The 10,642-nt window shown below is 41.6% G+C and overlaps 1 pseudogene; it reads left to right on the top strand.

Annotated features, from left to right (window-relative positions):
* Positions 1 to 2,283: 2,283 nt before the first annotated feature.
* Positions 2,284 to 10,642, top strand: part of LOC136168512 (antigen WC1.1-like) — a 52,994-nt pseudogene continuing 44,635 nt past the window's right edge.

The following is a 10,642-nucleotide window of genomic DNA, read 5'->3' as shown; positions in this document are numbered from 1 at the left end:
TTGTGCTGGAGAAGACTCTTAAAAGTCCCTTGGACAGCAAGGTAATCAAACTGGTCAATCCAAAAGGAAATCAATCCTGAATATTCATTGAAAGGACTGATGCTGAATCTGAAGCTCCAATACTTTGGCCACCTGATGTGAAGAGCCGACACACTGAGAAAGATCCTGATGCTGGGAAAGACTGAGGGCAGGAGGAGAAGAGGGTGGTAGAGGATGAGATAGTTGGATAGCATCATTGATTCAATGGACGTGAATTTGAGCAAACTCTGGGTGATAGTGAAGGACAGGGAAACCTGGCATGCTGCAGTTCATGGGGTTGCAAAGAATCGGAGATGACTTAGCTACTGATCAATATCCATGTAAGAAGCTGAAACCTTTATGTGTTGGACAAGTGCACTGATATAGTGAGTGGACTATGATTTGACCTTGGACTTTTGTGTAAAAGTTAATTTTTAAGTATTCGGAACTCAGAAGGCTAGCACCCACCAATGACTACATAGAGAACTATGTAGAGACTATACAGAATGTCTACTTGAGTGGAGGGCCAGCAGTGAGCCCTGGAAAATGCCAGGGGTAGAGATTGAAAGGAACCATCGGCACAGATGTCTCCTCTGCCTGGAAAACAACCCTGCCACTCCTGGGAGAGACAGTAACCTGGACCTGGAGTGGACTGAAAGAGAGAGGTTTATTTTTTCCTTTTCCTTTTTCAAGAAGGTTGAGTGATTCATAGGAGAACAGATAGACTTCCAGGTGCTATATGGCAATATGGTAAAAAATGTAATATTTCTGAAAAATAATTAATTCCTATTCTGTAAATATAGTAATTCCTGTTCTGAGTATCAGTTACAAGTAAATAGTCTGAAATGTGGGCAAAAGTTACGTTAAACGATTTTTATGGTAACAGGGCGTGCATGCTAAGTCACTTCAGTTGTGTCTGATTCTATGTGACCCTATGGACCGTAGCCCACCAGGCTTCTGTCCATGGGATTCTCCAGGTAAGTATACTGGAGTGGATATCCATGCCCTCCGCCAGGGAATCTTCCTGACCCAGGGATTGAACCCATGTCTCTTGAGTCTTCTGCATTGGTCAGTGAGTTCTTTACCATTAGATTAATTACATAAAAATGAAGATTTGGGATTTTCCTTTCCATCTTCCTTCATATCCTTATTCATTTCTTACCTTTTCTTTCTGATAATGATTGATAAATTATTACCATTAATGAAGCTAACTATTAATACAGTAAATCGCTTACATTTGAACCTTCAAATTGTGAACTTTCAAAGACATGGGCATGCATTCCCATGTCCAAACACGTAAGGTAGTTCACCTGCCTGTTGTCCATTGTCAGGCGCGTGCATCCTCTACAAGTGGTTGTGTTTTTGTGTCCTTTATTGTACCTGTGTAGAGTACAGGCTTCCCTGGTGATTAATTGTAAAGAGTCTGCCTGACAATCTAGGAGACACATGAGAAGAAGTTACCATCCCTGGGTTAGGAAGATCCCCTGAAGGGGGAAATGGGACCCACTCCAGTATTCTTGCCTGGAGAATCCCATGGACCAAGGAACCTGGAGGGCTAAGGTCCATGGAGTCTCGAAAGAGTTGGGCATGACTGAGCATACATGTACGTGATCCAGGACCCAGTCTCCAGGTCATTTTGAGAAGGAGGGAAAGACCAACAATTTCATGCCCCCAACTTGATGGTTCCCATCTCATCCTCTCCACACTCACCTGTGAATTCCCATGCTTTTTTTTCCTGCTGGCCTGATAATTATTCTTGAGTTTCAAGCTTTCTTGGAGTTTTCTTCTTCCACCCAGAGCTCAGTCCCAGGTGATATCAGTGCTTGATTTCACCAGAGATAGACTACACAGGCCAACCAATCCCATACCTTGACCCTACCAGATCTCATAGTTAGTGGGGATCGGCCAGGATGATCAGGGGAGAGAGAATCACTCATGTTTTTTGATGCAACTTTTCTACTCCACCCCGGTCATGGCACCTGGCTCTCAGGGACCACGGAAGCAGGAGGTCAAAGACGGTGTTGCTCATATAAGGAGATGTTGAAGATGCAGAAGCTCATTGGTGTTTGAGCTTCAGAAAGTGGCAGATGCAGCCTCCAATAGTGCCTGAAATGGTGAAAGGTGGAAGGGTGTAAGGGGGTGGTCTTGGCTCTCAGGAGGGAGGGTGTAAGGGGATGGTCTATATAGACCTCGGTCGGCACCCTGACGCCTCCTCACAGGCTGATCCTGCAGCTGGGACTGTGACCTTGAGGACGTGGGGTCAGGATGGCTCTAAGCCAACACCTCTCCCTCCAGAGACTCTGTGTCCTCCTCCTCGGCACCGTGGTGGGTGGTCAAGGTAAGAGCTGCCCCTCTGTCCTGGGTCCACAGCAGGGAGTGGACACCTTGGTGAATGGAAAGGTGTCTGTAGTTCTGGAGTTGCGCCTCAGTGTTTTTGACCAAAAAGGAGCCACGCTGACTGTGAATACTGGTCCCTTTCCTGTGGAGGGCCCACTGGTCATAGCGGCAGATTTTTACAGGGCAGTGAGGTTTGGTCTGGATCGAGCTGGATCAGCCTGAGTCCCTCCATGGTCTCTCTTGTTCTCAGGGAGCTTCTAGGAGTCCCAGTGGCTCCCAGTGTGTGGAAGGTCCAGTGACTGAGCTCAGTTGGGACTCTGGGCTGTTCCCACACGCTCCACGTGCCTGGTGTGTGAGCACTGCCCCTGGGTCCCCGTGTTTCCGGTGTCTATGCTCCTGTAGGCTCTGTGCTTGTGTGTGTGTGTGTGAGAGAGAAAGTATGTGTGTGAGGGTGAGTGAGGAGTGTGTGAGGGTGTGTGTGTGTGTGTGTGTTTAAGGTGGGTGGAGCCTGTCTCTGTGAGAGGAATGGGGCTGCTGAGCAGGGACTGAGTCCATTGGCCTGTGAAGAACACAGAGTCCCACAGGGCTGGGTCGCTGCATGTAACCAGATCAGAGATAATTTTGCATCTGCCTGCCTCTCTCTGGCTCCTCTCCCCCATCCCCCAGCTCCCCTCTGCTTGTTGCCATGTCTGCCCAGCACTGGGCTCTGTGAGAGGCTCTGCCTGCTGGCCTCACCTGTTCCCATCAAGTGTCCATTGTGGAGCAGAGGAGCCTGCAGCCAGGAGAGGGGACCTCTTGTCTGTAGAGATCAGTTGATGCGCAGCCCCAGGTGTATAAGTTCCCGAGTCTCTGCCCTGGTCCCCGTGACATTTCCTGATGTGCTGGAGGCCTGGGCTGGTCCTTTCCCCCTCCCAGGATCTGCCGTGACTCTCTAGGGAGCTCTTTCTGTCTGGTGCCTTCTCCTATTCCTCCCTGGAGCTGGTTTCCCCTAAGTGAGAGGATGGTGGGGGTCAGGGATGGGGGCTGCGGAGAATCTGGTCTCCAGCCTGGAGGAGGTGGCTTTCTCAGATGTGGGTGCTGGTCCGCTGAGACTCAGTGCAGCCCTGTCTCATCTTAGAGCTCACTGTTGTCCCCCAGACCTCAGCCTCCAGTCCACAGCTCTCTTCAGGAAGCCCCCTCTCTTCTTGTATCTGCTCCTTGAGTGCTGAGCAGATGCTCAACAGTCTCCTTCTGTGGGCCTCTGGTGGGCAGAGGTGGATTTTAGTTCCATGAGGAGGAAGATAATGGATGTTCTGATAAAAGCTCCCTGCCCTTACTAGGCAAACTGTAGACGATTTCCTCAGTAGCTTTTTAAGAAGCAAGAGTGTTTCACCAAAGCAAGCACTCTTTTCATTTTCTTCGAAACAACACCATTTAGAGTTATCCTACTAAAATTTTAGTCTTCTACTTCATACAACATTGGACTTGCTCCCTTTAATATGATAGTCTTGGCTTTTCTGAGCAGCTGATGATTTCTGAGCTGGGCACACATTATAGGAGTCTTCAGCCTTGAAATTCATGTTGGACGTAGGCATAAAATTATCCTGCAGATGCAATTTATGCCATTAGACACAAAAGTTTAGACCCTCAGTAGTAAATAATTTAGTATTAATATATTTTATTTTGTAACCTGTTTCTACAATCAGTAATATATTTTGGACATTCTTCTATATCATTATCTATTCTTTTACACACTAAAATTTTTATTGTAGAATTAAAAAATACAGAATATCATAGAAATACTATTGAAATTTTTAATTGCCTCCAGTTAATTCATTATATGACTGAAATGCAATATACTCACCTAACCATCTCTAATGGAAATTTAGTTGTTTTCAGTGTTTTTGCCATTATGAAAAAAGTTGCTCTGTACTTCTTTACATTTAAGTAAGTACCACCCATAATTATTTCTCTTATCATATACTAAAAGTGGAGTTTTGATTTACATTTCTCTAGTAATGAGCGATGTTGAGCATCTTTTCACATGTTTATTAGCCATCTATATGTCTTCTTTGGAGAAATGTCTCTTTAAGTCTTCTGCCCACTTTTTGATTCTGTTCTTTTTCTGGTATTATACTTCATGAACTGCTTGTATACTTTGGAGATTAGTTCTTTGTCAGTTGTTTTATTTGCTATTATTTTCTCCCATTTTGAAGGTTGTCTTTTCACCTTACTTATATTAATAGTTTCCTTCATTGTGCAAAAGCTTTTAAATTTAATTATGCTCCATTTGCTTATTTTTATTTCCATTACTCTAGGAGGTGTGTCATAGAGGATCTTTCTGTGGTTTATGTCAAAGGGTGCTCTGCCTAAGTTTTCCTCTAAGAGTTTTATAGCTTCTGGCATTGCATTTAGGTCTTTAATCCATTTTGTGTTTATTTTGTGTAAGGTGTTAAGAAGTATTCTAATTTCAGATTTCCCAGCAGCGCTTATTGAAGGGACTGTCTTTCTCCATTGTATATTTTTGCCTCCTTTTTCAAAGATAAGATGCCCATAGATGCGTGGATTTATCTCCGGGCTTTCTATCTTGTTCCATTGGTCTACAATGAGGTATCATCTCACATTGGTCAGAATGGCAGTCATCAAAAAGTCCACAAATAATAAATGCTGGAGAGGGTGTAGAGAAAAGGGAGCCTTCTTGGACTGTTGGTGGGAGTGCAAATGGATATAGCCACTATGGAGAACAGTGTGGAGATGCCATAAGATACTGGGAATAAAACTACCATCTGATCCAGCAATCCCACTACTGGGAAAATACTCTGAGAAAACCATAATTGAAAAAGACAACATGTACCCCAGTGTTCACTGCAACACTATTTACAATAGCTAGGACATGGAAGCAACCTTGATGTCCATCAACAGATAAATGGATAAAGAAGTTGTGATACATATACACAATGGAATATTCCACAGCTATAAAAAGTATGTACTTAAGTCAGTTCTAATGAGGTAGAAGAACATACAACTTTCTATACGAAGTGAAGTAAGTCAGAAAGAAAAAGACAAATATTATATATTAATGCATATATATATGGAATCTAGAAAGATGGTATTGATGAACTTATCTACAGGGCAGCAGTGGAGATGCAGACATAGAGAACAGATTTATGGTCAGAGTGGTGGAGAGAGAAGGTGGGATGATTTGAGAGAATAACATTGAAACATATACATTACCATATGTAAAGTAGGTAGCCAATGGAAATTTTCTGTATGACACAGGGAACCCAAAGTCGGTGCACTGTGACAGCCTAGAGGGGTGGGGTGGGGAGGGAGGTGGGAGGAAGGTTTAAGAGCGAAGGGATACGTGTATACTTATGGCTGATTCATGTGGATGTATGGCAGAAGCCATTACAATATTGCGATTGTTCAGTTGCTCAGTCCTGTCTGATTCTTTGCAGTCTCACGGACTGCAGCATGCCAGGTTTCCCTGTCCTTCACTAACTCCCAGAACTTGCTCAAACTCATGTCCACTGAGTTGGTGATGCCATCCAACCATCTTGTCCTCTGTCGTCCCCTTCTCTTTTCTTCCTGCCTTCAATCTTTTCCAAAATCAAGGTCTTTTCCAATGAGTCACTTCTTTACATCAGGTGGTCAAACCATTGGAGTTTCAGCTTCAGCATCAGTCCTTCCAACGAATACTCAGGACTGATTTCCTTTAGGATGGACTGGTTGGATCTCCTCGAAGTTCAAGGGACTCTCAAGTGTCTTCTCCAACACCACAGTTCAAAAGCATCAATTCTTCAGTGCTCAGCTCTCTTTATAGTCCAACTCTCATATCCATGAAAATGTTAGTTTCCACATAACCTCACCAACTTTGTCTTCTAATTTTAATATCTTAGCCTGTTTTTAAATCAAAAACTCTTGTGTATTAACTAACTTAATCCTTTATGTGTGAATTGTTTTCTCATGACATTTGTTCTTTTTAACTTAAGACGTTTATCATATTTTCACGACTTATATGGAGGCTTTTCATACTACTACTACTATGATCTACTACAACTACACTACCACCTATACTGCATTCACTTATATCAACTCATTTGAGTGCACAACAATCCTACAAGGCAGAATATATTTTTTATCCCCCAAAATAGATCACCGAGGCAAAGCAAAGTCACTTGCCCAAGCTGAGTCAGTTATAAGAAGTAGAGGTAAGATTTGAACCCAAATAGTTTGGGTGCATGTCCTTGTCCTTATTGAATTATTCAATTTATAGGTTGAAGATGTTTCTTTCAGTCTATTGTTTCATTTTATCTTTCCCTTGTTTTCAGTTTCATGGGATTTTCTTTTTCTTTTCCTTTTGGCTTGAACTACGTGGCACTTGGAATCTTAGTTCCTGAACCAGGGATTAAACCTGCACCCCATGCAGTGGAAGTGCAGAGTCCTAAGCACTGGATACCAGGTAAATCCCTCATGGAAATTTCTAATAATATTAATTACCTATTAAATTTTCCTGTTGGTTGGCATCGCTGACTCAATAGACATGAGTTTGAGCAAGCTCCAGGAGATGATGAAGGACAGGGAAGCCTGGTGTGCTGCAGTCCATGGGGTCGCAAGAGTCAGACATTACTGAGCAACCGAATAACAACAAAAATTTCCTGTATTTGTTTCTACTTTCAGAGCCTTGTTATGAGTGTTCTTCTCCACTTCAAGTTTAAGAAAATTATTTTATCCTTACTCTTATAATTTTGTGAATATATTTAAATATATGTCAATACTAAATAACTGTGTAAGTTATTTTATATATGATGTCAAGTTCTAATTTTATTTTTTCAATATCATAGCTGAATTGTTTCTTATCCTTTTCTAACTGATTTTAATGCCACAGAGAAATGAACTAAGTTACATCATTTCCACATGTTCTTTTTGGAATTTATTTAGACTTTCATCCACAAATGTTTATTGGTTTAAAAATGGACTTGTGTGCTCAGATGCTCAGTTGTGTCTGACTCTGTGACCCCATGGACTATAGCCTTTTCGGCTCCTCTGTTCAGGGGATTTCCCAGGCAAGAATATTGGAGTAGGGTGCCATTTCCTACTTCAGGGTATCTTCCTGGCCCAGGGATGGAACCTGCATCTCTTACATCTCCTGCATTGGTAGCAGGATTCACTCGTGTGGTATGAAATCCATACCCTTTGCAGTTTCCCAGATGCTGAGGCCCCCGTGGTGATGAATGAAGTTCCCTGGCTCATAAAACTTATAGTCTAGTGCAGCTGGCCACCAAAACAAGAATTTATAATAAACTTTGATAACTGCCATCAGTTGGGACATCATCAGGGTTACTTAATCTAGCTGGGAGAAGCAGAGAAGTTATCCGTAAAAAGGCAAAATTTAAACTTAGACTATGCATTCCAGAAATGAAGTTATTCATTTAGAATTTATAGTAATGACAGTAAAGCCTTATATATAAACTCACATGCATGCATGTTTAGTATATGCCAATTGTATATAATTTATCTAAATTGCTTATTTCAAGTATTAAAGGCTGAAAAATACATTCCAAACTCCCATTACTATTATTCCTCTGTCAATTTTCCCTTACATTCACAAAAGTTTTAGTCTATATCCCAGCTTTATTGGGATATATTCACTATATAATAAGGTATAAGTGTAAGGTGTACAGTGTGATGGTTTGAAATACATATATACATTCTTCAAGGAAGATATACAGGTGGCCAAAAAGCAGAGGAAAATATGCTCAACATCACTGATTATAGGAGAAATGCAAATCAAAACTACAATGAGGTATCACCTCACATTGGTCAGAACCACCATCATCAAAAATCTACAGACAATAAATGCTGGATAGAGTGTGGAGAAAAAGGAGCTCTCCTACACTGTTGGTGGCAATGTAAATCGGTGCAACCACTATGAAGAACAGTATGGATATGCCTTTAAAAACTAAGAATAGGACTACCAACTGGTCTGGCAGTCCCACTCCTGGTCATGTATCCAGAGAAAGCCATAATCTGAAAGTATACGTGCACCTTGGTGTTTACTGCAGCACTGTTTACAAAGGCAAATCATGGAAGCAAGCTAAGTGTCAATCGGCAGAGAAATGGATACAATGGGATATTACTCACTATAAGAAAGAATGAAATAATGCCATTTGCTGCAACATGGATGTAGGAGATTATCTTACTAAGTGAAGTAAATCAGACAGAGAAAGACGAATATCACCTATGTACAGTGGTGCATTACTCAGCCACAAATAGGAATGAAATTGGGTCATTTGTAGAGATGTAGATGGATCCAGGGAGAAGGAAATGGCAACCCACTCCAGTGTTCTTGTCTTGAGAACCTAGGGACGGGGGAGCCTGGTGGGCTGCTGTCTCTGGGGTCGCACAGAGTCGGACACGACTGAAGCTACTTAGCAGCAGCAGCAGCAGCAGATGGATCCAGAGATTGTCATACGAAGTAAGTCAAAAAGAAAAATGAATATCATGTATTAAAGCACATACATGGAATCTAGAAAAATGGAATAGATGGTCTTATTTGCAAAACAGAAACAGAGACACAGACATAGCGTGGACACTGGGGTGGGGGGAGAAGGGGCTGGGATGAATTGGGAGATTGGGATTGACATATATACACTATTGATACTCTGTATAAAATCGATAACTAGTGAGAACCTACTCAGGGAACTCTACTCGGTCCTCTTTGGTGATCTAAATAGCAAGGAAATCCGAAAGAGAAGGGATACATGTATACATATGGTTGATTCCCTTCGCTGTACAGCAGAAACACAACATTGTAAAGCAACTAAGCTCCGATTAAAATTAATTTTAAAAACATACAAATGAACTTGTTTACAAAGTAGAAACAGACTTACAGATATCAAAAACAAGCTTACGGTTACCAAAGGGGAAACACTGGGAGTGGGGGAGAGACATGAATCAGGAGTCTGGGGTTAGCAGACACACACCTTACTATATGTTATATAGCTTTCCAGCATAAACCTACTGTATAGCACAGGAAACTCTAATCGGTATTCTGTGATAATCTATACAAGATAAGAATCTAAAAAAGCATGAATATATATATATATATAAGCAAATCACTTTGCTGTATACCTGAAACTACACAGCATTATAAATCAACTATAATCTACTAAAATTAAAATATTAAAAAAGAATATATATATATTATGGAATAATTACCACAATTAAGTTTACTAACACATCTATCACATCATATAATTATTTTTTCTGTGTGTGTGTTATGAGTACTTTTAAGGTTGACTTTATTAGTAATGATCAAGAATACAATCAAATATTATCAACTAGTCACACATACATTCCATCCCCAAAGCTTATTCATGTTATAAGTACAAGTTTGTACCACTTGATGACCATCACTCGTTCCTCCCACCCCCATTCCTGCCTAGGTAACTACCAATTTACTCTCTGTTTCTATGAATTTAGTTTTTTTTAGATTCCACATATAAATGAGATCAAAGAATTTTTTCCTTTGTTTTACTTACTTCATTTCGCATCCTGCCCTCCTACATTAGTTATATGTTGCTGTGCTTCAGATTACTGCAAAACTTGGCAACTGAAAGAAGAAAACATCTAGCATCACATAATTTCTGTGGGCAGGAATTGACATCATTTACCTGGGTCTCTGACACATGATGTCTCACAAGATATGATCACCTGACGTTTCAACCACTCAAACCAACTTACCTGGATGTCAGCAACATTCAGACCTTGCTGGGCTATTTAACCGAGAGCCTCACTCCCTTCTGGCTGTTGGTTAGAGGACTGCCTCAGGTCCTTGTCATGAAGGTCTCTCCATAATTAGGTCATACCATGGCAACTGGCTTCAACAGAGCAAGAGAGAGAGCAAGATAGGTAGCAAGGGGGAAACCAGAGTCATCCTGAATCCTAATCTCTCAAGTGACAGTGGTTTTGTTGTTCAGTCACTAAATCGTGTCCAACTCTTTGGGACCCCATGGAGTGCAGCCCATCAAGCTCCTCTGTCCATGGAGTTCTCCAGGCAAGAATACTGGAGTGAGTTGCCAATTCCTTCTCCAGGGGATAGTCCCAGATCAGGGATTGAAGCCTTGTCTCCTACATTGATTGGTACACAGATTTTTTTTTTTTTAGACATTGAGCCACCAGGCAAGCCCCTTAAGTAACATAGCTTTTGTCAAATTTCATTTGTTAGATGCATGTTACTAGGTGCATTGGAGTGTGGGGATTACACAAGGATGTGAACACAGGTGACAGGAATAACTGGGACACT

The sequence above is a fragment of the Muntiacus reevesi genome, chromosome 1, assembly GCF_963930625.1.
Source record: "Muntiacus reevesi chromosome 1, mMunRee1.1, whole genome shotgun sequence".
Taxonomy (NCBI): domain Eukaryota; kingdom Metazoa; phylum Chordata; class Mammalia; order Artiodactyla; family Cervidae; genus Muntiacus; species Muntiacus reevesi.
Note: the sequence above shows the minus strand (reverse complement) of the source record. Positions and strands in the feature narration are given on the sequence as shown.